General features: G+C 37.6%; 1 protein-coding gene across 8 annotated transcripts in view; it reads left to right on the plus strand.

The window, feature by feature from the left end:
• SOX5 (SRY-box transcription factor 5) overlaps positions 1–25126 on the plus strand; it is a 1149712-nt gene that overhangs the window by 391784 nt on the left and 732802 nt on the right. For all 8 annotated transcript variants that reach the window (XM_064284479.1, XM_064284485.1, XM_023554801.2 and 5 more), the window contains one exon: positions 7079–7144. The gene's annotated coding sequence lies outside the window, so the exon portion shown is untranslated. The remainder of the gene's footprint in view (positions 1–7078; positions 7145–25126) is intronic.

A 25126-nucleotide genomic window follows, 5' to 3' on the forward strand; every position in this document is an offset into this window, starting at 1 on the left:
AAAGTTTCAAAACTTTTTTCTAGCTTCTGCCCTGTGTGACTCAGACTCAGCATGTTCTTATCACTCATCTGTAAGACAGAAATGTGAAGATCTGTATCATTTGAAAACAGTTTTTAGTTAATGGGCTTTTCTTATATTGCTGGCAGGGAACTTGACTTAGGTGATGGGTCAGGTACGGTTTTAGACTCACGTTCTCAACGTTTGATGTCCTGACGTTGCCATTCACCTGAAGGGAGCAAAGGAAGAAACGGATACATGTCTACTAATGACATTCGTTTTCTTTATCTGTGTAGGATGTATGTTCAATTTAACAAAAATTTATGGGCACCTACTGTGTGTCTAGCTCTTGAGTAATTCCCTTACCCAATGACCTTCTAATTAAATAGGCTAAAATTCATAAAATGTCACACAGGGCAAGGAGTCTGAGAATTAAGTGTGCTGAGTGGATAGAAAGTTAGATGGCTAGAATGGAAGGATGCTATGTATAGAGTGAGTGTTCTGTATGTTTCTAATGAGAATGAAAGAAATTTATTAAGCCTAAATACCCCCTGTTAGAGTTTTAATTATGAGATAAGTCAATAATCAGAATATTAAATAAAATTGTACCATTGCACACTTGAGTGTTTTTCATTATCCGGTGACATAATGAAAAAAAGTAACGAAGTCGAAACATGAGTTCCCTATATCAAAAGCTATGAAATATAAGTGCTTCCAGCCAAAGAAGGCAAGATATGGAATTTTTAAAAAATGTGAGTATATAGAATAAATATTCAACCCTTCTGATAATGTTGGCTGATGAAACGAAATTCACCAACTGTAATCCTGGCACAGAGAGTCACACATAGTGTCTGTACACACACACACACATACACACACACACACACCCTCTACATATCCTTAATCATTTACTATCTTATTTACATTTCATTTGCTATAGTAAATTCTATCATTTGTACTTTTAAAGAATATATTTCAGTATTACTTAGGCAAAAATAAGGAATAATGTGATTGGCTTTCAAATAGCTTATTACCATTCAAATACTCTCTAGATAAATTATATTAAAAAAAAACTGTTTCTGCTTCTGTAGCATTCTAAATGGAGGCTTGGCTCTAAGTAATCAAAATTACTTTAGTTGTACAGAGTGGCATTAAAAGCCTTGTCCACTAATTAAGTGAAGCGGTGCTACTGAAGCAGCTTTGTGGCCCCTCATTAGATGATCTTGCAGGCACTGTTTGTCATCCTGGGTTGCCAGTTTCAATCTAACAGTACTGCTGCCTCAAATTAATGGTAATTCATTATGACACACTCTGTCCTTCTAGTGAAGCGACAATGTGAAACAGTGGTGCATCCATCTACCACTGCTACTTCATCTCACTCCTTCCTACTTTCATGCAAGTTGCCACTTTTGCATGAGCCTTCTAACTTCTTTAGATAACTGGTGATTGGAGATGTAACTGGACGGAAAAATTGCATCCAGGCATTCTTTCTCCATGAATGTTATAGAGAGAAATAGCGTCTAACAATAAGCAAGAGCAATCTGGAAAATGATGCTATTTTCTAAAGGAAGCAAAGAGCATTCATGTGTACATGTGTGAGTGCAATGACTTGTTTTGTACTGTAAAAACATCTCTTGTATCTACTCTTAGGGAATATTAACAGAAAATATTGATGTAGAATGTTCACAAATGTGATCTAAATCCAAAGACAATGGAAGTTTTCTGACTCTGATTTTGGTTACTCAACACATTTTGGGGAAAACTAAATGTTTATGTGATGGGCACTGCTGATTAGAACCCTAATTTTCTGTAAGTAAGAGCAGGCAGACTGTTGACATTGGGGAGAAAGTTTGAGCAGTGATGCCATTGGACACTTCCTCCTAGCAATGCTAAATTGTATGTTTATATCAACAAGTTCACTGTGTTGATTAAATGATTTGTTCTGTCCATAGAGAAATGACTCAGCTATACCCTGAAAGGGTTTCTAAATAATGTCTGGCTGCAGCTTCTACTCTGAAATCCCTGAATTGCCCCTGAGTGTGGAAAAGCTTGCGTATATTGACCAGTTGAATCCACAGCATTGGAAGTGGTGGTGCTTAGTCAGTATGAGGTACAGGACAGTCGTATCACCCACTGTTTTCCCAAGACTGAGCCTGGTCTCACTGTAGGGTGTTGACTCCAAGTAATGTTGGCATGGTGTGATTTTAACAACATTAAAATCCTGCCTGCGCATGTGTCCTTTATTGTTTGAATTTCCACAATTAGATTAATTTCTTTGGGTTATAGTAAAACAGGTTTGTTTGTTTGTTTGTTAACTTTTTATTGTTGCTTTCTGTTTTTTTTTTTTAAATTGTGCTTTAAGTGGAAGTTTACAATTCAGGTTTCTCTTACAACAATTTATATACACATTGATGTGTGACCCCAGTTGCTTTCCCTATTATGTGACAGCACACTTCTCCTTTCCACCCTGTAAAACAGATTTTTAATGCAGTCTTACTGCTTGGAAGAGTTAATAGATTATTAATTATCAGTAATCATTTATTCATCCAATGTTTATTTCTGTTAACTCTATTCCCTCAAAAAATGCCCTTAAGAAGACCCATCTAGTGCCCATTACCTCATTTCCCAACAAAAATACTTGGATAAAATATGCTTTTGTGTAGTGGTTCTTAACATGTCTTGACTGATTTCCTGCTTTTTTTTTTTTTTTCACCAAATCTACACCATGTTTCTTCATCACAATTTCAGTAATTGGCAACTCCATTTCTCTGTTTGCTCATTTCAAACACCTGGGATTAATCCTTGACTCCTGGCTTTCACCCACACCTACATCCAATCCATCATCAAATCCCATCTGCAAAAAAGAGATATTTCGAATTTACCACACCTACCCTGGTCTAAGATACCACAAACTATTGCCTAGAATATTTAAATAGATTCTGCCTTTAACTACATTCAGCCTATTCTTAACATAGCTCTAGAAATAAACAAGGGGCATTTATGGTTGTTAGAAGACCTGGGGGTTACTACTGGTATTTAGTGAACAGAGTTTAGAGATGCCAGATAATCTGCCATATGCTTAATCTTCATCATTAAGAAGAATCACCCACCCAAAATGCCCATAACAACCCCATTGAGAAATACTAAACATGTCAAACCTAAGTCATATGATTTGCCACTTCTGATCAAGCTCCTCCAATGGCTTGTAGTGTTACCTAGAACAAAACCCAATGTTTTACAATGGCCTATGTGGTCCTACCCAATATGTTGCAGCCCCACCAGTTTATCTGATTTCATTTTCTATTACTTTCCCCTTTACTAACTTCATTGTAGCCATTCTGAAAATACAGCTATGCTAACATCTATATTCCCTCGGTCTTAAATTTCTTTTCCCTACATACACATCTTGTGTTGGGCAAGCTACATTATCCTGGGTGATAATCAGATAAATGTGAGAAAGTCCCTTAGGATAATGTAGCTTTTGAGAATTCCTTCAAATGCATTTATATTAAAAGTAACAATTAGATAGATAGAATTGAGGAACTTCAATTTTATGTCACTGAAATTTGGTATTTTTTAAGTAGATGTTTCCTTGTATAATTATCTAGTTTTTGTTGGCAGCTACAGTTTTCTTTTATAACAGTCACTCTCAAATACAGGTATGCATCCCTTGATGTCTGTTCTGGCAACATCCAACTGCATGTATGTTCATGGTCCCTTAAGGTTATTATAGAGTTCAGAAATCACGATAAGAGAACAGGACCAACAGACTACTTTGCTAAGTATGGAGATCTGATCTATCTCTAACTAGCTCTCCAGGTCCATGTTCACCCTGGTCTTGGGGCAGCAGGGGAAGGGGGTCACTGCACCCATCCTCAGCTGCCTGTCCCACCATACTCATCTCAGGCAGGGACCATGAAGGTACCTCCAAAGCCGCTGTCCCACTCAACTGGGGTGCCCTGCAGAAGACTGGCCTGAGGCTGTGGCTCCTCCTGTGGGTTCTGCAGCCAAGCGGTCAGGGCTGTGGCAGTGGTGGGAGGAGGAGCAGTAAAGATGGCAGGGGGAGAAGGCAGAGGTGGAGGTGCAGGCAAAGGAGGGGCTGGCAGGGCTGGAAGAGTTTAAACCCTGTTTGTTGGGAAAGGGATGGTAGGCAGGGAGGAAGGAAGGAAAGGGAGACAGGGCAGGTGGGCTGGGAGGCAGCAGACTGGACAGTGAGTATGCCACAGCGGGCAAGTGGGAAGCCATGGCGTGTCTCTCAGAAACCTGGTCATGACCACACGGCAACAGTGTTAGCAGAGCCAGAGTTTTCACACAGTCCCTTGGTGGGGCAGCAGCATGGGTCCCAGGCCTTCCTGTGTACCTCTCTCGTGTAAATAATTGTGGAGTTAACACAATGTCCAAATCACATAACATCCTATTTCACAGAACATATTTAATGTCCTATTTAGCATATTTTGGACATTAAGCGATGCATACCTGTAGAGCACTCTAAAATTTCTGAGGTATGTATATGATTTCCAACTTTAACAAATAGTATTCTGAGCTCTCCTTCCATATCTTGGATTAAAATATTTTTCTACAACTATCTGACAAAGTGAAAAGAATAAGTTTTAGTTTAATACTTGAGTTCTGTTGAAACACTAATCTCTTGAAGCTAGTTTAAAAGTAGAACATATTCCTCTTACTTTATCACTGGCATTTAATCCTGGCACGCCTTTAATGTTATCTGTCAGAGAATAATCTATCAAATATAAATGTTCCTTTGTATTTTTTTTAACATGATTTGATTTCAAAAGGCAGATGTGTGTAGTTTTCTAGGAGTAAGTCTGAGCTAATGTGTGTTTGTTTATAGTATGCAATTTTTTGAAACCAACTTTATTAAGGTACAATTTACACATGATAGAATTCACTGATTTACACTGTACAATGAAATATTTTTTAGTAAATTCACAGGATTCTGCAAATATCACAGCCGTCTAATTTTAGTACATTTTTATCTCCCCCAAAGAAACTCGGTACTCATTATCAGTCACTCTCCATTGCCTTCCTTCTGTAACCCTAGGCAACCGTAACCTGGAAATGTCTTATACAATAGAATCATACAATACTTGGTCTTTAGTGACCAACTTTCACTTACCATAATTTTTTCAAGGTTCGCCCAGGTTGCATCATGTATTAATACTTCATTTTTATGGCTGTATAGTATTCCATTGTCTGGATATACCACATTTTTGATTATCCATTCATCAGTTGATGGACATTTCGGTTGTTGTCACTTTTTGACTATAATAAATAATGCTGCTATGAATATTCATGTAAAAGTTTTTGTGTGGACATATGTTTTCATCTCTCCTGGGTATATAACTGCTAGGTAATAGTGTAAGTCTATGTTAACCTTTGGGGGAACCGCCAAACTGTTTTCAAAAGTGACTGTACCGTTTTACATTCCGATCAGCAGTCTATGAGGGTTCCATTTTCCCTACATGCCTTAGAACATTTGTTATTTTCTGTCATCCTGTGGGACTTCCTAATGGTTGTGAAATAGGCCTCATGATAGTTTTGGTTTATATTTTTAAGGGCTAAGTAGAGCCCTGGTGGTGAAGTGGTTAAGAGCTATGGCTGCTAACCAAAAGGTTGGCAGTTCATATTCACCACCCGCTCCTTGGAAACCCTACGGGACTGTTCTACTCTGTCCTATAGGGTCCTTGCGAGTTGGAATCGACACAATGGCAACGGGTTTGGTTTTGGTTAATGGCTAAATGATGGTGTTAACTTCTTTTCACGTACTTATTGGCTATTTTTATATCTTCCTTGGTGAAATGTCTATTCAGACTCTTTGCTCAATTTTTAAATTAGGTTATTTGATTATTTATTTATTAGTTGTAAGCATTCTTTTATGTACTGAACAAGAGGCCCTTATCACATATATGATTTGCAAATATTTTCTCCCGTTATTTTGCTTTGCATTTCATTTTTTTGATGTCTTTTGAAGCACAAAGGTATTTTTTATTTATTTTATGTGTTTTTTCTTTTTCTTTTTTTTTCCTGATTTTTGTATCTGTTGGTGTCATCTGAGAAACCATTGCCTAACCGAAAGTCACAAAGATTTACTCCGGTGTTTTCTTCTAATAGTTTTATTATTTTAGCCTTAATATTTAGGTCTGTGATCCATTTTGTGTTAATTTTTATGTTTGGTATGAGGTAGGAGACCGACTTCATTCTTATACGTGTGAATATCCAATTGTACCAGCAGTATTTGTTGAAAAGACTATTCTTTACCCCATTTAAATGTCATGGTGCCCTTGTAAAAAATCAGTGAACTTAAATGTGTGGAGTTAATTTCTGTACTCGCAATTATTTCATTAATCTATATATCTATCATTATGCCAGTACCACACTGTATTTATTACTATAGCTTTATAATAAGTTTTGAAACTGAGAGTGTGTGTCCTCCAAATTTTTCTTCTTTTTCATCATTGTTTTGGCTATTCTGTGTCCCTTGCATTTCCATATGAATTTTAGGATCAGCTGGTCAATTTCCACCAAAAAGCAAGTTGAGATTTTGATAGGCATTATATTTAATCTGTAGATTAATTTAAAGAATATTATTTTAAGAATTTTACATGTTCTTGATGTTCTATGAAAGTGGCTAACATCTTCTGTTTTAATAAATAAAACTAGGCTCAGAATCACCATAGGGGACATACACACACAATTTATAATATAAAAAAAAATTAAAGTTATTGGATTGTTGTGTCTCCAAAATAGCTGGTTTATATTTTTACATTTTAGCTGCTACTATCTTTTGAACTGCTATTTCTAAACGTTTGTTTTTTAATTGTTCATTTTTCATTAACTGACACAGTCCTGTGAGTTTGACATTGCTCTATGGCAATGAATCTGGTCTAGAAAATATCACAATTGAATTACTTAATACAAAATTTTGCAGTAGAAATCTTGTTGATATCTCTTTAGGATACTTACTTTTTTTTTTTTTTTTTTTTACCAAAGGGTTTTAGAATTACTTTGATTTTCTACTTAATACATTTCCTGTCTGCCTTTTTTTTTTTTTTTTTTTTAGCATTGCAAGAAATAAATAATATCAAGGACAACAGAAGCAGACAGATTGGAGTGGGAGTCACAGCAGGTCAGGATATTTTTCTTATCATTTACTGATTATTCTTTGCCATCAAGTCTACTTTTCTTGAATCTCTTGCCACTTGTTTATCTTTTGTACTTGCTTATTTGGGATGCTCTCATTTGAAAATGGTGACTACCACACTTATACAAAAAGTCCAGCATTTGGGCATCCTCTTTTTAGGATTTGAAGATGAAAAATAATTTAAAGAAACTTGCAAGAATAGAACAAAATTTTTATTCTAGTATGATGTATGATGTATAGGTATCTGGATATGTATTACTTTTTATACTATTTAGCCTGTTTCAAATGATGATTTCTTGATATCTTTCCAGCAACTGATTCTTAAAAATACATAAAAGTTTATCAATCATGTCATTGTAGTGGGACACAACTAGGGCCATGAGGTCAGGGTTCCTTTCTTCTGGGCTCAGGTTTACCTCTAAAAGCTTCAGACACTCTTAAAAGTTAATCTGTTTGCTAACACAGCTTTTATCTGCTGGATGTTGACCACCATGTATAAAATGAAGGTTAATTAAAATAGAGAACTTCTCTGTACATAGAAAGATCCCAGTTGGTTTTGCATGTTTGAAAGCAGAATCAAGAAGGAAGAGACAAACATCTCCTAGATCCCTGTCTGTAGTGTTAAGAGATGAAAAGAGCCTCAGTGTAATCCATTCATTTTACAAATCTAAACTGCCACCCAGTGTCACATGAAATGTTAGTAACAGAGCTAAAACTGGGTTTCTTGACTTGATGCAGGCTTACTGCATTGTGCTGTCTTACGGGTTATGGAATACAAGCCGTTCTGCACTCAACATTATGCATACACATAAAAAAAAAATACCACTCACCATTTACCATTTTCATCAATATTTAATTTTATAAAGAATATAATTGGCACTAATACTTAGCCTTGGTTTGTATTCATATTAGAAGAAATTATGAATTTTTAAGTTTTTTTCTACCATTATTTCTCTAGAGAAGTTCCTGTTCATCTGGAGGAAATAAAAAGATGATCATTCATTCGTTCATTCATTCATACAACAAAGATTTCTGTTGCCCTGGAGCTTTCATTTTCCTGGAGGGAAACATAAAGTAAATAATCTGACATAGGATATGTCAGTGGGCACAAGTACTAAGAAAAATAAAGCAGGATAAATAGAGATGCTAGGAGTCTGTTACAGACAGGTGACCCACGAAAGTCCTCTCTGATAAGGAGAGAATGGAACAGAGATCTGAATGGAGAGAGAAAGGGAACTATTTAGCTATATGGTGGTAAAGAGGTGCATTTAGTGGAAAGAGCAAGTATGGGGCAGGGACAGATTATCCAACAAGCAAGACATGCATGGGTTTACTTGTGCTTACTTACTAGTCTGTAGTACACAATTTCACATGGTTTTCATGACATCAAGGGTGCAGTGAAACCCATGTGAAATTGTGCACTACAGATTAGTAAGTAAACATAATTAAACCCATGCATACCTTGTTTGCTGTGAACTTGTGTATACCTTGCATACTAGTTAATCTGCCCCCTTGTAAGGGCCCGAGGCAGGAGTGTACTTGGTGTGTTGAAGGAATGGTAAGAAGGGGCAGTGTAGTGGGAAGTAAGGATAGGAGTTGAAAACAGGGAGGATGGTATTTTGTCCACCATATACGGCCTGGTGGGGCATTGACTATTGCTGTGAATGAGATTGGAATAATTAAAAGGTTTTTAGCTTATGAGAGACATGATATGGCTCACATATTTTAAGGTCAACTCTGACTTACAGGTTGTGTAAAACTTTTTTTTTCTTTTTATGCACAGAATCATAAATAATGAATAAAAATAGACTGAAATTAGCAATGATCAGGACAACATTGTCTGATCAGGATATCGACTGATGATCATGGTCAAGGAGCCAGTGTTGGATAGTACAGCTATCTTTATCCTTTTCCATTTCCAGGATTCTTTTGAATTTATATCATTTTCTTTGGCTTTGTAGAGCAATTTATTGTTTTGTAATGTGAACCTTAATAATAATGATATACCGTATTTAAAAATTGTGTGCACCCAGTTAGATGCTTTGTATAGTTGTTTTCCCATTTTTTTGCCATTTTACATTTCAACTGAAAGTCTACATAGCCTTGTATAAGTCTACAAATAAGTTTTGAATTTTATTTTCTATTTGCAAGGTAAAATATTTTAAAAATTATGTTGTGGTTTTATTATAATTATGAGATAATTCCTGGGAATATTTATGAAGGGGAAAACATGGAGTAGTCACAGAACACTTGAGTAGGAATCAGGATATGTGAATCCTGGAAGCAGCTCTGGAACATACCAGCGGGGTATTTTGGGGATGACTTTTAACTGGTCTGAGCCTCAAGGTCTTTGCCTGCCAACTGACCAGCACTGCTTCTCCTGTAAAGTGAAGGGCGGTGTTATCGTTATCTCTAAAGTCTCTTTACATTTGATAACGCTTTGTGCAAATAGGATAGAAAAAGAAATTTGTTAAATACTCACCTACGTTAGAAGTGACTGGTGATGGGAAAAATGAGAAAATGAGGAATATTATTTCATATAAATAACACCGAGGAAAATGTCCATATTTATTTTCGGGAGAGTTCCCAGGATAGAGATGATATTATTGACACTGGAAGAAAGAGTCGTTTCTAAAATTATCATTCCTATCATGTGAGGAAATCAAAGCGACTATTGCAAAAGGAATTTTGGGGGATGGAGGCTCCTTTATAAGTATCTGATGGCAGCAGTTCTAATTGCTAAAAGTAACTTTACAAAAAAAAATTCAACTTTTAAATTGACACTTAAAAAAACTATTAAAAAAAATTCTAACTAGGTCATATAGCTTATTGTTTCCTTTACTACCAGAATATTCCTGCAAAAAGTATATAAGCCTATTTGTTTATTAATATTTAGAAACTGTTTTCTTATAAAATTCTTATATTATCTAAATTCTTTACTTTTTAGTTGTAAGAATTCATTTTATGATTAAAGAGAGAAATAAGGAAATTATCTTTTGACTTTTTTTTGAAGGGGGGCATGCCTCTGTCACCTTCACGAACACACCTAAAACTGTCCTTGAATCTGGGGTGACTCACATCCCTTTCTGTGGTAGAAACTTGAGGAGATTCCCCTCACCTAAGGGCCAGTTCCTTCACCTGTGTTTAAACCTCACTTTTTCTGGCCATTCCAGAGACATTTATTCTTTTATATCCTCAACTACTCCCTATTTATTGGAACTTTCTTCTTCTAACCATGTTCACATTGCTCATCTTAAAAATAAATAAATCAGCAAAAAACTTTTCCTTGACCTACTTCTTCTACCAGCTGCCACTCCCTCATATACAACTTTCCTTAACGTCTTAACTTGCTGTCTCTCTTGCTTTCCTCCCCCTCACTCCTCAAACCACTTCTGCTTCTATGCTGCCAAGTCTTGCTAAGGTCATTAATGTTTCCATCACACTAAATCCAAGAGGTATTTTTTAGTTGTCATCTTATTTGGCCCTTAGGCACATCCAACTGCGTAAATGACTCCTCTCGACCCCGCCTTTTTTTTACGAAAGATTCTCTTCCCTGTGCTTTTCGTGGGGAATGAGGCTGTCTTCTTCTACACTAAATCCATAATGCACCTTTCAGAGTACTTTGCTCATAATTTGTACTGAATCTATTTGGTTTGAAGAACCGTGACCAAATGATTATAATGTGAAATAAAATGCATAAAGGCTACAAAAGAGGCACAAAGTGTCATTCTGTGATGGCTCAGGGAAAAAAGAGAGACAACTTCATAGACGTGGTGGTATCTGAGGTGGGCCTTAAAGCCTGCCTATCATTTTGCCTAGCAGAGACCAGAAGAATGCTTAGTATGTATGTAAAGTCCTAGTGTCTTAAGTATCTCAGCTTGAGTAAGTTTGGGTAGAGCACAAGGTGTATAACTCTAGGGATAATAGTGATTGTTAAGGTGAGTTGGGATCAGGTCACAGAGGACTTTGAATCTCATGCTAAGTGGTTTGCCTTAATTCAACAGGACTTGGCGAGCCACTGAAAATCTTTGTCTGTGTGGGTAAAGAGCATGTGTGTGGACAGGGTTGTGCATTGGACTGATGAATATGGTGGTGGTGTAAGGTTGATTGGAGGGGGAGAGGCTACAAGAAGGAAGATAGGAGACCAATGCAATCATCAAACAAAAGATCAGTAAAGTCAGGACTGAGGTGGTAACAGCTGGGGACAGATGGAAGCAGAAATTTAAAGATAAGATCAATAGGGCTTGAGGACTTCCTAGAGAGATAAGGGATGCATTTTAACCTAGCATGACTGACATAAAGGCCATGCAATTCACAAATATAGGGAACCAGAAAAATCATGTGTATTTATTCATTCATTCATTTGCTTGCTTGCTTTATTTACTAAATTACCTTTTTGATGGAAGGGGCAGGAATTGTTTTAAGAGTCTTCAAATTTGATGTACCATGTTGAGATATTGAGGAAGTATTTAGTGCAGAGATTCTATAATGTCACAGGATAGTTGAAGATGAAGCTATATGAATTTAAACTTCATGGTGACAGTTGCCAGGTTAGCAGAAAAAAGCTAGTTCAGAGGAGGGAATACATCTAAAGACCAGGAATGTGAATGCCATGAGGCATTTTGAAGAAGGCCACGTGGAATAATGGAAACTCTGAAGTTTAAATCGTAGTTTTGCTACTTAGCAAGCTGTATAGTCCGGAACTAGGCTTTTGTTAGTTTATTTATTCACTTTTTTATTTTTCATTTCTGGACAGGCTCTGCCTGACTGGCCTGAAAACAGTAAGCACAAAATGCTGGCTTTATTGATTCACTGAAATATAATTATTTCTGAAACGTAATTTGTTCATTCACTCATATATGTATCTATATAGAGATAGAGACATAGATATAGATATACTTGTTGGGTGTTACCCTTTGACAGATACACTTTTAATTATGTTGCTTAACTTTTCCTCCATCCCATTTCGTGACTACAATTATCATTTATTTAACTTTGCATATTATTCTTATTAGTTAGAGGAAAATGAGTGATTGATTATATCGTGTCCACTATGGAATCATGCCACCCACAGATCAGGCTAAGTCTCCTCTTCCTCAGGTTGATTGGGGTAGCTATAAGTTGACAGGGCAAGTTGCTTTTACTTAAAAGGAACATGAAAGACATTCACTGTGCTTATTTCCTTTAGACGTGTATAGCAAACTAATTTGCGAATGGTTTAAATCCTCCTCTGTAGCAGGAGTTAAACACGCTGATGTTATAAAGATCTGCCAAACATAACCATTATCACATGACTACTGAGAAGTTTTTGGACAGAAGCGCTGGTTAGAAGAGGGGAGCCCTACCCCCGAATGCTGAATGAGTGCTTGCCTGGGGTGTCTCCAGGAACAGGAGCTAACACAGGTGTTCAGCACAGTTGCTTGCTGCTTCCCATCAAGAAGGATGGGGGTTCTTAGTGCTGCTGGTTTGTGGCACTCAGCATATTTGGCAAGCAGTCAGCTCTGGCTGTGGATTTCCCTGGGGAAAATAAAAGCCACAGGGAAGTCATCAGTATGACCTTCTGCTGGGTAGTTGGCACACGGTTGCACCACAGGAAGGCTTTCAGTTGTCATTTTCTGAACGGGCAGATATCAGGTGCTGATGGAGGCTCCCCATTCAAGGTGGGAGGTGGAGAAGGAAGAAAAATATTGAACAGAAGCTTACCAAATAATTCCCAGTCATGAAGCTTAACACCAACTGATCTGCTGATAAAAGCAATTTTGGGGGTGGTGGTGGTAGTGGTTTCTTTGGTTCTGTAAGCACAATTATAAGCTTTCCTATTTAAGTCTGACCCATCATATTGAAATGCTGTCACTAGTATCATTAGCAAGTAAAGTGTTGATAACATAGTCAAATGCACAGCAGAGTTCTGGCTCTTAAGTGTCTGGACTGACTCCCAATATTAGGAATAGGAGTCAAACTGCCATCACTTTTCCTGTGCTAACAGACGCCCTGCCATTAGCAGTCTGAAGGCAATTTTAATAAAATACATAGCCCTGCTGAGTTGGTCTCAAAAGATAAATAAGCAATGCAGAAAAGCAGCTTTTGTTTAAAAGTAATTATTTAAACTATGCATTACAGGTAAATTTCTTTTACCAGTAAGGCAAATGCTATCAAAATTTCAATAATGATTTGGAAGCACTTATCTAAATAATGTGATATTGTCATTGCTAAGAGTTAAAGCGTCATTTTATTTTCACTGATACAGAAAATGAAGGTAAATTGGATCCAGGAATCATGTGCATGTGTTTTACAGTTTATATTACATTTTGGGGTGAACGGTGTTGTATTCTTTGACAGATTTATGGAAGTGTAACAAGCTGATGATAGAGTTCTGGGGGCTACAGGCTTGACTTCCAAACACAGATTAGAACAGGAGGGCAAAGAACAGCTTTTTATTTTTCCTTTGCTGTCAGAAGGGAAGTCACATTTCAGTCTTTTAAAAACTCTTTTAATAGGATGCTTGTACATAAACCACAGTCACAGGGGAATAATAAATGTGCACGTGTATCAGAGGAGCCCAAGCTTTGTTTGCCAAAAAGGTAAAAACCTCAGGCAGCTTATTAAGAGCCTATTTGGAAACCATCAAAACCACCTTTTTCTTTCCTTCTAAGTAGTGACTTTTTTTAAGTTTTTTTTAAGTAGTGACACACTAGCATGAAATCCTTCAATTCATATAGAATTAGCTCTGGCCTTACCATAGGGAGAGTACGAGCATGCCTATATAAGTATCACAAGAGGTGTCAGGAAGGCTTCTCATTCCCCCTGCCCACCACAGCGGCTGGAAGCAGCACGTGCTTTGGATTGAGATGGACCGCAGTTCAAATCCCGACTCTGCCTTTTTTCACTGTTCATAGCCTCGGTTGTTGCTGGCTGCCGTCAGGTAGACCCCCGTCTCATGGCGTGGTGACCCCATGCACAATGGGGCTACATACTGTCAGGTCCTATGCCATTCCCGGCATTGGTTGGAAATGATGACCTTAGGCAAGTTGTTTGTCTCTTTTAACTCTCTGTTTTCTTATCTGTAAAATGGGAAGATGATAAAACCAGCCTCATATGATTGTTACGAGGATGAATGAGATAATATATGTAAAACATTTGGGATGGTGTCTGGCACAGAGGAAGCATTCAGGAAATGTTAATTATTATTATTATTTTATCTTTTAACAAAATTTTATCAGGAAAGGTTATACGTCAAATACTGTGCTGGGTGTTGGGATAAATATGCTGATTAATATATGATCTCTACTTCAAAACCGAAAAAATCTAATGGAAGACAGGCATTTAAGCAGATAATTTGAGTACTGTCTGCAGTTTGTTCTAATACTGTTTGCAACTTGGGCATATAAAGGAGGCAGGGCTTAATCTTGGCCATGGGAAAAATTACTGTAAAATCCTCGTGGTTTGTTAAACTTTCAGAAGGAAGATGCTCACATATATATTTTTTCATCCTGAACCGTTGTGATCAAAGCCAACTGTTTTTTTTTTTTCCTGCAAGAAAGATTTTTCCCAGCTTTTTTCTCTCTGTTTCTTTTCATTTATGTAAACCTCTTCCTTAGTTGTTAGCACCATGGTTAGATGATATCTAAGACAGTGGGGGAGGTAAACATAAAATAACTACTCAAATGCTGCTGAGCATCTCTGCTAAAATGATATGGGTGGAGGAGGTAAACAGATCCAGGTCTTTTTCTCATATAATGTTGATGGAAAAAACTGGTATGAGCTTTCGGAGGGGAATTTAGCACTATCTAAATAAATCTATAGTTACACTTAACTTTTGACCCAGACATCCCACTTCTAGGAGTTTACCAGGAGGATACACCTTCAACAGTATAAAAAATCATGTGTTCAAGGTTATTCAGTATGGCATTGTTTATAATTGTAAAATATTAAAAATGATCAAAATGCTTACGCATAGGAAAGTCATTAAATACACATGGCAGATCCACACAATAGGATACTATACATCTGTGAAAAGAATGAATGGATGGGGAGTGATTTTTCAGGCTATACTGTGAAGTGAAAAACCAAAGTGCAGAAGTCTGTCATCTAAGAATGAAAGAGATATAAGAAAATAAATATGTATCTGCTTGTTGGTGTAAAAATGTGAAAGATAAACCAGAAACTTAGGAAATTTGCTTACTGACCGGGGATGGGCAAAGAGAACGGAGACCGGGAGAATGAGAAAACATGGGAAGGGAGGATAGGGGAGTGACACGTAACTGAACGCATCATTTCGGGAGTGTGTGTGTGGCGCTGATCTTTAGAACTGTGTTAATGTTTCACATGCTCAGTAAATAAAAAAATGACATGAACTAGGGTGTTGTGGAGCCCCAAATGAAATTTAAACAATTATAAGTAAACCTAACTGTGTTTATATGAATTATAAATGAAGGAAGTGGTGAAGAAAATAGCTTGTCTAAGTAACTTGAAAACAGTATTTTGCTTTTATACTCTCAGACTAAAGACAAAAACAGCCAGTGATCTCTGGTCAGAAAATTTGTTTTTCACAAGGTATGGATTAGCAATTCTGTTTTTCACAGGGGTGAGAGTTAACATTCTGAAACTGCTTTAAATGTACCCTAGGATTAGGGAGCCCTGGGAGTGAAGTGGTTACAAGCTCCGGCTGCTAACCAAAAGCCTGGCAGTTCAAATCTACCAGTTGCTCCTTGAAAACCCTATAGGATAGTTCTACTCTGTCCTATACGGTTGCTAGGAGTCGGAATGTACTTAATGGCACACGACAACAAGATTATCATCAGGAAGGGCCAATTGGTAAAAAAGGACATCGTTTTTTGTTTTTTTTTCGGTAAAGAACAAGGTCAGTGAAAATGAGGGAAGCACACAATGAGATGTATTGACACAAAGCCATAACCGTGGACTCAAATATACCAATTATCATGAAGATGGCTCAGGACTGGGAAGATTTCAATCTGTTATACATAAGGTCACCATGAGTCAAAGCCAACTTGATGGCAACTGACAACAACAGCAAAAGGATTGTGGATAATGAGAGCCATTTTCCTCATTATTAGAGAAAGAGTTACAAAGAAGTAAAGGGAGAGGGCTAAAAATGAACTTTGTGCTGTTGAATTGGAATCTGAGATATCACTAAGAACTCATAGGTTTGATACTATTAACCCCATTACTGTCAAGTCAATTCCAACTCATAGCGACCCCATAGGATAAGTAGAACTGCCCAATAGAGTTTCCAAATTTGTAATCTTTACAGAAGCAGACAGCCACATTTTTCTTCTGTGGAGGGGCTGGTGAGTTCTAACTGCCGGCCTTTTGGTTAGCAGCTGAGTTCTTAACCACTGTGCCACTAGGACTCTTTTTTGAATATATACAAATACACATGTAAAGAAATAGATATAGATGTATGTGTGTATAGACACATTTATATATTCCCTAGCTCTATCTGCTAGAGGGCCTATAAGTAATAACAGCCCAGTAGTGATGAGAACACCTAGTACTTAGATCTTGGTTCCTAAATGTCATTCTTCATTGAAGGAAACCAGGAATCCTGAGAACAACGGCTGATTCCAGGGCTGGAATAGGGGAAGTATATGATGAGAGTCTGGAACATTTTGTGATGCCAGAAAGTAAGAAAGGACTGAACAATGATGGAAACAAGGTGAAAAGAAATAGGAGGAAACTGGAAAGGTTTGCCAATGACCAAATCTGGGATAGTTTGAGAAAGAAAAGAAAGAATGATTGTAATGTAGTATACTCAGTATAGTGTATGATGGTATACAAAATAAATAAATTGGGGGAAGAGGAGGAAAGTTCTTTTTAATAGTGGAATACTAATTTATAAATTTGGAAGGAATGATGGAAATAGAAAATCACCATTTGGCAAATAGCACAGTTATAATTCTTTTAGGATAGAAGCATCAATGAATGCTAAATTAGTGGGTAAAAATATGATGAGAAATAAGATATTTACATAGTGTCAGAGTATCTCCTCTCAATATATGTATTAATTACAAAAAGGAACATAGTTACTTTAAAGTGTAAAAATATGACAGACACCACCTAAAACAGGTGGTTAAAGTTCGTATCACCAGAAATGAGATGTATCGGCATCATGTCTCTCTTATATTATGCACTGAGAAGGCAAAAATCACTTCTGTTCTTGCCAAAAATGTATAGTATGAATTTCATCATGAGGAAATATCTGAGCCCAAATTGGGGGACCTACTGTAAAATAACTGGGCAGGTCTCTTAAAAAATGTCAAGGTGATGAAAGACAAGGAAGACAGAGAAACTGTCCTGGATGATAAGAGACTAAGAAGACATGACAAATAAATACAGCGTGGGACCCTGCACTGGCTCATGGTCCAGGAAAAGGATATTAGTGGGACAGTTGGCAAAATTTGAATAAGGTGTGTAGATCAGCTGATAGTATACTAAATAAAAAAACTCATTGCTGTCAAGTTGATTCCGACTCATAGCGACCCTGTAGAACAGACTAGAACTGCCCCATGTAGCTTCCAACCAGTGGTTAGTGGATTTGAACTGCTGACCTTTTGGTTAGCAGGTGAATGCTTAACCACTACACCACCAGGGCTCCAGCTGATAGTATAGTGGTGTCACTTTCTTGGTTTTCATAATTGCACTGTGATTCTGTAAGATGGTAACATGTGGTGAAGCTGGTTGAAGGATATATGGGAAGTGTTTACACTATTTTTACTAACCCTGAAAATATTTCAAAATGAAATGTTAAAATATAGAAATTAAAGTATATACTTCAGTGAAATGTATGTGTGTATGTATTAATGATTCTCCTTTATTAGCATGAAAAAAGTTGACTCTATGCAAGAGGGGCGATGCAACTAGACTCTAGGAAGAAAGGAAGAATTGTAATACAGTGTGAGCACATATGAAGCATTGTGAAATGGGTCTTATTCTCTTAACTGGCTCTGTCACACACTGTGTAAGCCTTGAGGGTCCTTACTATACCTCTATTTTTTGGTAGTCTATTTGCCAGCAAAATAGGAATAAAGATCTTAGCAATATAGTCTCCAATTATTCACATCAGTGGAGGAGAGCAGGGATGTAGAGTATGGAGCTCAAAAACAATACTTTTAAGAAGCACTCAAGTGGAGATAAAGATTTAATGCCAACGAAGGGCCAAGTGTATTCTGGTTGGCATAAAACTCCAGATTTTATAAAACTTTCCATAGAGGAAAGGCAGAACAGGTACATTAAGTTCCATGGATGTGTGTGAAGAGATCAGTAATCAAACAGAATCTAGAAAGGAGGTAAGGGGCACAATACAGAGTGCAGCCATCTCTGAATGCTCAGATTCTTCACTAGAAACAAGTTTTGGTGACTCACACCTCCCAAAGCTTGGTGGAGCTGCCAGGGTGGTGGTTGTACTCATGAATACTTTGTGACAACATTAAAGGACTAAGGAAGATAAAGGAACAATAGCGATTCAGAGCCGTACAAAGTTTTATATATCACTAGCTTTTTTTCAGATACATTAATGTTCAAAAATTGAATGTTTAAAATAGTTACAAGATGTAAGCAGAGAGTGATTTCATTACCTATATTTTATAGATGATGAAACTCAGATCCAGAGTTTCCAAAATCGCACAGCTAACACGTTTTATAGGAAGGATATGAACTCTAGTCCAGAGTGTCCACTTGAGTTCATGAACCTTCTTCTAACATCTGGGAAGCCCCCAAAATTACATGAAGTTTTTGCATATAAGATTATGCAGGTCAGTTCCCCCCGAGGAATGATACAAATGTACAAAATTGATTCCATCAAGTTTTCAAAGGGATTTGTGCATGATATGGAGGGAAAATATTTTTCCCAGACTTGGAAATATATCACTCGTATTATACATACTCAAGAAGGCTCGGGATAAATAGCTTTCAACAGAGATGATAAGACTTGCCCAGAATCACAAGAATTACTGCAGAAATAAGACCAGAACTCCAATTTGCCCACAATCAGGAAAGTCATCATTCTATTGACCACCTTATAAATTGTCTTTGCTGTAGACAGTTCTCTGATAATCTAGCACCAACCAGGGAGACTGGCAGGTCTGGTCCCCAGGTCAGGTAACACTGGGGAAGGTCAGGTCCAAAAAAGCCTTGAGCAGCCACGCAGTTCAGATGCTTCACTGAGACACTGAACTGCTTCACTGAGACAGTGATTAGCATTTTGAGCATAAGGGTGATTTGAATAAAATTCTTTGGATTGTTTGAGAATCCTGGGGGTGGAGTTAGGGGCAAGAGTAGGATTATTTTACGTATGTAGAATGAAAAGCAGCTTAAATCTGGCAGAGGCATTGGGGTGTGCATTCTCAGTGTGTTGTCTCATCCAGCACCTGAAATAACCTTTAGCTTCCTGAAGTATCCTGGGGCGTTGGAGAAGATCTTTCTGTCCCGTGACAGTACACTTCTTCTTTTGAAGAATACTTTGAAGGATGTCCAAGTCTCTATGTGGCTGTGACATTGTTAAAAGGTTGCAGCATCCACTGAGGCACCCAAACACTGTCCTTCTCTATGAGTGTATGTATTGCTGTGGCAGAATACATCAAGTTAAAAAAACAAACAATTTATTCTTTACCATTAGAATCCAGGTCTCTTGTCTACTTGAAAAAAAAAAAAAAAAAAGACTCCCAAATTCAGGATTTATGAAAGACTTAATATCAAGATTTGAAATAAAAATGCATATCTAAATCACTGATTTTGCAGACAAGGAACTGAGGCCTGGAGAGGTTGGTTAAATTTTGCATAATTTTACACAGTTAATAAGTGACAGAGCCAGAAAAAGAACCCAGATTTCCCGATTCCTGGCCCAGTTTTCTTTCCACTATGGCATGGTGCCTCATGACACATATGAGATTAGAGCAAAACTGTATTTATTGAAATGCATGAGAAGTGTTGTAGATCTTTTGGTGACGTTTTGTGAAAAGAGTGGGGTCATTCTATCCTTGATTTTTTTGTTTGTTTTATGTCATATAATTAATAAATGAATAATGTCCTTAATCTATCTCAAATTAATAAGGTTCAAAGTTTTTTCGCCTTTCGTCTGCCTGTAGCTTTGGAAATTACCTTCTTTGCTCAGAAATAAATACAAGCCTACCTTTGATTTGCCAGCACTTGAGCTGCTAACCAACATAGTGACTAAGAAATCAGCACTCTTCCTAGGTGCACTGGTTTGCAAATGTCTTTTTGGTAGTACTGCAGTGGTAGAGTAGGGATTTGCAACTGGCAGGCACGAATTGAATTGCCATCATTTGGCTTTAGCGGGAGCTAGAGTCTTGTCTCCAATATAAGCATGAGCCAAGGTACTGTCTCCTTTTTTCTAATTTTAGTTGGAACCATTGGCACTGATCTTACCTAGACAGACTAGTGTTATTTCTACCCAGCACAATCTGCTGGGATGGGCTCTATTCCAAGCCATTCAGTTGAACTTCTCCCCCTGATTTACCAAATATAGATATGATTGGATGTAGAGGACAGGGACTTTCGCCCTTTTCATTAGAAAGCATTCATTCAGATTTAGAGATTCTAAGTTTAATGGGTTCAATATATGATGCAGAGAGAATTGACTGTCGTGACTGAATATTGCAGTGTGATTTAATTGTGGGTAATGAAAAAATTAGTCCCACATTTTGGTGCTAGTACATGGATATAGATACATTTAACTGCTCGAGTGTAAGAGAAAGGATGAGAAGTGATGTCTACATTTTAGCCCTGATCTGTCCTTCAGTGGATTAGGGAAATTGTGCAGTAGTCTTGTGCTGGTCATGGTCATCCTTCCCCACCTTCCCTCCTCTTTCTCTCCCTCCCCTTGCTTTTAGATTTTTCTATCCCTCTTTTAGATAGTGTTATTACAGAAGGTCTGTCTGCCACATCCTATTGCTAAGTTTTGTCTACTTTTGAAACATGACTGAGTTGCTCACCTACAGTGCTGGTAGCCTGATAAGAGTAATAATAAACCCATCGCCATCGATTGAAAATATCATGGCTTAGGTCAGTCTCACTTTAGTTCTCAAAGTAACGTTTTTGCTTTTCAACACTTTAAAGAGGTCTCTTGCAGCAGATTTGTCCAGTGCACACATGTCGTTTGATTTCCTGACTGCTGCTTCCATGGGTGTTGATTGTGCATTTAGGTAAAATGAAATCCTTGATAACTTCGATATTTTCTCCGTTTATCATGATGTTCCTTATTGGTCCAGTTGTGAGGATTTTTATTTTCTTTATGTTGAGGTATAATCCATACTGAAAGCTGTGGTCTTTGATCTTCATCAGTAAGTGCTTCAAGTCCTCTTCACTCTCAGCAAGCAAGGTTGTGTCATTTGCATAGCACAGGTTGTTAATGAGTCTTCCTCCAATCCTGATGCCCCATTCTTCTTCATGTTGTTCAGCTTCTCAGATTATTTGCTCACCATACAGATTGAATAAGAATGGTGGGAGGATACAACCCTGAAGCACAGACACTTCACCAAAGAAGACATTCAGGCAGTTGACAAACATATGAGGAAATGCTCCCTATCATTAGCTACTAGAGGAATGCTGATCAAAACCACAGTGAGATACCATCTTACCCCAGCATTAGCGGCACAAATTTAAAAAAAGAAAATAATAATATGTTGGAGAGGTTGCCAGGGAGATTGGAACTTTTATGCACTGCTGGTGGGAATGTAAAATGGTACGACCACTATGAAAATGATATGACACCTCTTAAAAAGCTAGAAATAGAAATACCATAAGATCTAGCAGTCTCACTCCTAGGAATCTATCCTAGAGAATTAAGAGCTGTCACATGAATAGACATATGCACACCCATGTTCACTGCATCGTTATTCACAGTAGCAAAAAGATGGAACCAACCTAAGTGCCATCAAGAGATGAATGGCTAAACAAATTATGATATATATACAGAATGGAATACTACTCAACAATAAAGAACAATGATGAATCCATAAAACATCTCACAACATCAATGAATCTGGAGGGTATTATGCTGAGTGAAATAAGTCAATCACAAAAGGACAAATGTTGTATGAAGCCAGTATTATAATAACCCAAGGAAAAAAAATATCTTTGATGGTTATGAGGGAGGGGAGGGTTGTGGAGGAGAAGTCACTAACTAGATAGAAGACAAGTATTGACTTTGATGACGAGAAAGACAGCACACTATATAGGGAAAGTCAGCAAAACCTGATGGAGGCAAAGTCATAGAAGTTGCCTAGATACATCCAAACACCTAGAGGGACCGAGTTGCTGGGACTGAGGTCTGGGAACCATGGTCTTAGGGACATGTAGGTCAATTGGCATAACACAGTTCTTAAAGAAAATGTTCTATGTACTATTTTGATGAGTAGCATCAGAGGTCTTAAAAGCTTGTGAGCAGACATCTTAGATACATCTATTGATCCCATCCCATCCGGAGCAAAGGAGAATGAAGAAAACCAGACACAAGGAAAATATTAATCAAAACGACTAATAAACCACATGAATCACAGCTTCCGCCAGCCTGAGATCAGAAGAACTAGATGGTGCCCAGCTACTACCACTGATGGCTCTGACAGGGATCACAATATAGGGTCCCAGATAAAGCGGGAGAAAAATGTGGAACAAAATTCAAATTCACGTAAAAAGACCAGTCTTACTGGTCTGACAGAGATCAGAGGAACCCCCTAGACTGTGGCACGTGGACACCCTGCTAACTCAGAACTGAAGCCACTCCCGAAGTCCACCTTGTTTTTGTTGTTAGGTATTGTCAAGTCGGTTCGGACTCGTAGTCAGTCTGTGTACAACAGAATGAAACACTGCCAGTTCCTGCACCATCCTCACAGTCATTGCAATATTTGAGCCCATTCTATTGTTGCAGCCACTGTATCAATCCATCTCGTCGAGAATCTTCTTTTTTGTTTTAGATAGGCCTATAAAACAATCACACTCATAAGGAACATGCTTCTTAGTTCAATCAAGTGAACTAAATAGGCAACACCTGCCCCAAAGCAAAGACGAGAAGGCAGGAAGGGACAGGAATACTGGGTAAATGGACACGGGGAATCCAGTGTGTAAAGGGAAATGAGGAGACTGCTGACACATTGCAGGGATGGCAGCAAATGTCACAAAACAATTCGTGTATAAATTTTTGAATGAGAAACTAATTTGCGCTGTAAACTTTCACCTAAAGCACAATGAAAAAAATTTTTTTTAAGATGAGGGTGTATTTAAGCAGTGAGAAAGCATTAGTCAAAGACTGTAGCAAAATAAATGTGTGAGTTCTTTAGCTGAATGACCTTTTTTTAATGAAAATTTATCTTCTCTGCTACCTCACTTTTTCCATTTAGACAAATGCATATGGCTTTCCATGGAGTTTAGTTCAGATACGGAAAGAAGAGTCTTTTCAATAAATGATGTTGGGAAAATTGGATTTCCACATGCAGAAAAATGAAACAAGATCCATGCCTCACGCCATGCACAAAAACAAATTCAAAATGGATTAAGGATGTAAATGAGCAAACTAAAACAATAATCTTATTAGAAGAAAATGCATGGGAAATGCTATCAGGCCTAGCTTTTATAAACGGGATTGTCTAAGAATAAAAGCACAAACAGCAAAAGACAAAATAAATAAAGGGGACCTTATAAAAATTAAATTTTTTGTTCATCAAAAGACTTTACCCAAGAAGTGAAAAAAAAACAAGATACCAACTGGAGAATATCTCCGGAGACTGTGTATCCAATAAGAATCTAATTACCAAAATATATATAAAACTTCTACAACTTAACAAGAAAAAGATGAATAACCTAATCCTAACATGGGCAAAGGACTTGAATAGACATTTCACCAAAGAGGACATTTAAATGGCCATCAAACACATGAAAAAATGCTCAATGTCAGCAGTCAAAGAGGTACAAATCAAAACCACAATAAGATACCATTGCACTCCCAATAGGATGGCTAACATTAAAAAAAAAAAAAAAAACAGAAAATAACAAATGTTGGTGAGGATATGAAGAAATTGGACGCATTGCCGGTTGGAATGCAGAGTGGTACGACCGTTGTGGAAAACAGTGTGGTAATTCCTCAAAAAACTAAAAATAGAGCTACATGTTGTCATTGTTAGGTACTGTACTATTCATAGCAACCCTGTGTACAACAGAATAAAACACTGCTGTGTCCCGTGTCATCTTCACAACCATTATGCTTGAGCCCATTGTTGCAGCCACTGTGTCGAGGGTCTTCCTCATTTTCGCTGACTTCTACATTACCAAGCATATGTCCTTCTCCAGGGACTGGTCCCTTCTGATAAAATGTCCAAAGTACCTGGGAGGAAGTCTCGCCATCCTTGCTTCCAAGGAGCACTCTGGCTGTACTTCTTCCAAGATAGACTTGTTCATTCTTATGGCCCCCGAAAAAAACCCACTGCCGTTGAGTCAATTCAAACTCATAGTGACTCTACAGGACAGAGCAGAACTGCCCCGTAGAGGTTCCAAGGAGCGCCTGGCGGATTTGAACTGCTAACCTCTTGGTTAGCAGCTGAAGCACTTAACCACTATGCCACAGTCTGTGGTATATTCAATATTCTTTGCCAACACCATAATTCAAAGGCATCAGTTCTTCTTCAGTCTTCTCACCCAGCAATTGCCAGCCTTAGGTATATACCTAAAACACTTGAAAACAGAGACTCAAACATATACTTGCACACCAATGCTGACTGTAACACTATTTACAATAGCCAAAAGGTGGAGACAACCTAAATGCTCATCGATGGATGAATGGATAAACAAAATGTGATGCTTACTTACAATGGAATATTACTCATCCAGTAAGGGAAATAAAGTCCTAATTCATGCTACAATATGGATAGATATTGAAGGCATTATGCTGAGTAAAATGAGTTAATCACAAAAGGAGAAATAGTCTATGACCTCACGTAT

The sequence above is a fragment of the Loxodonta africana genome, chromosome 4 (assembly GCF_030014295.1).
Source record: "Loxodonta africana isolate mLoxAfr1 chromosome 4, mLoxAfr1.hap2, whole genome shotgun sequence".
NCBI classification, from domain to species: Eukaryota; Metazoa; Chordata; class Mammalia; order Proboscidea; family Elephantidae; genus Loxodonta; species Loxodonta africana.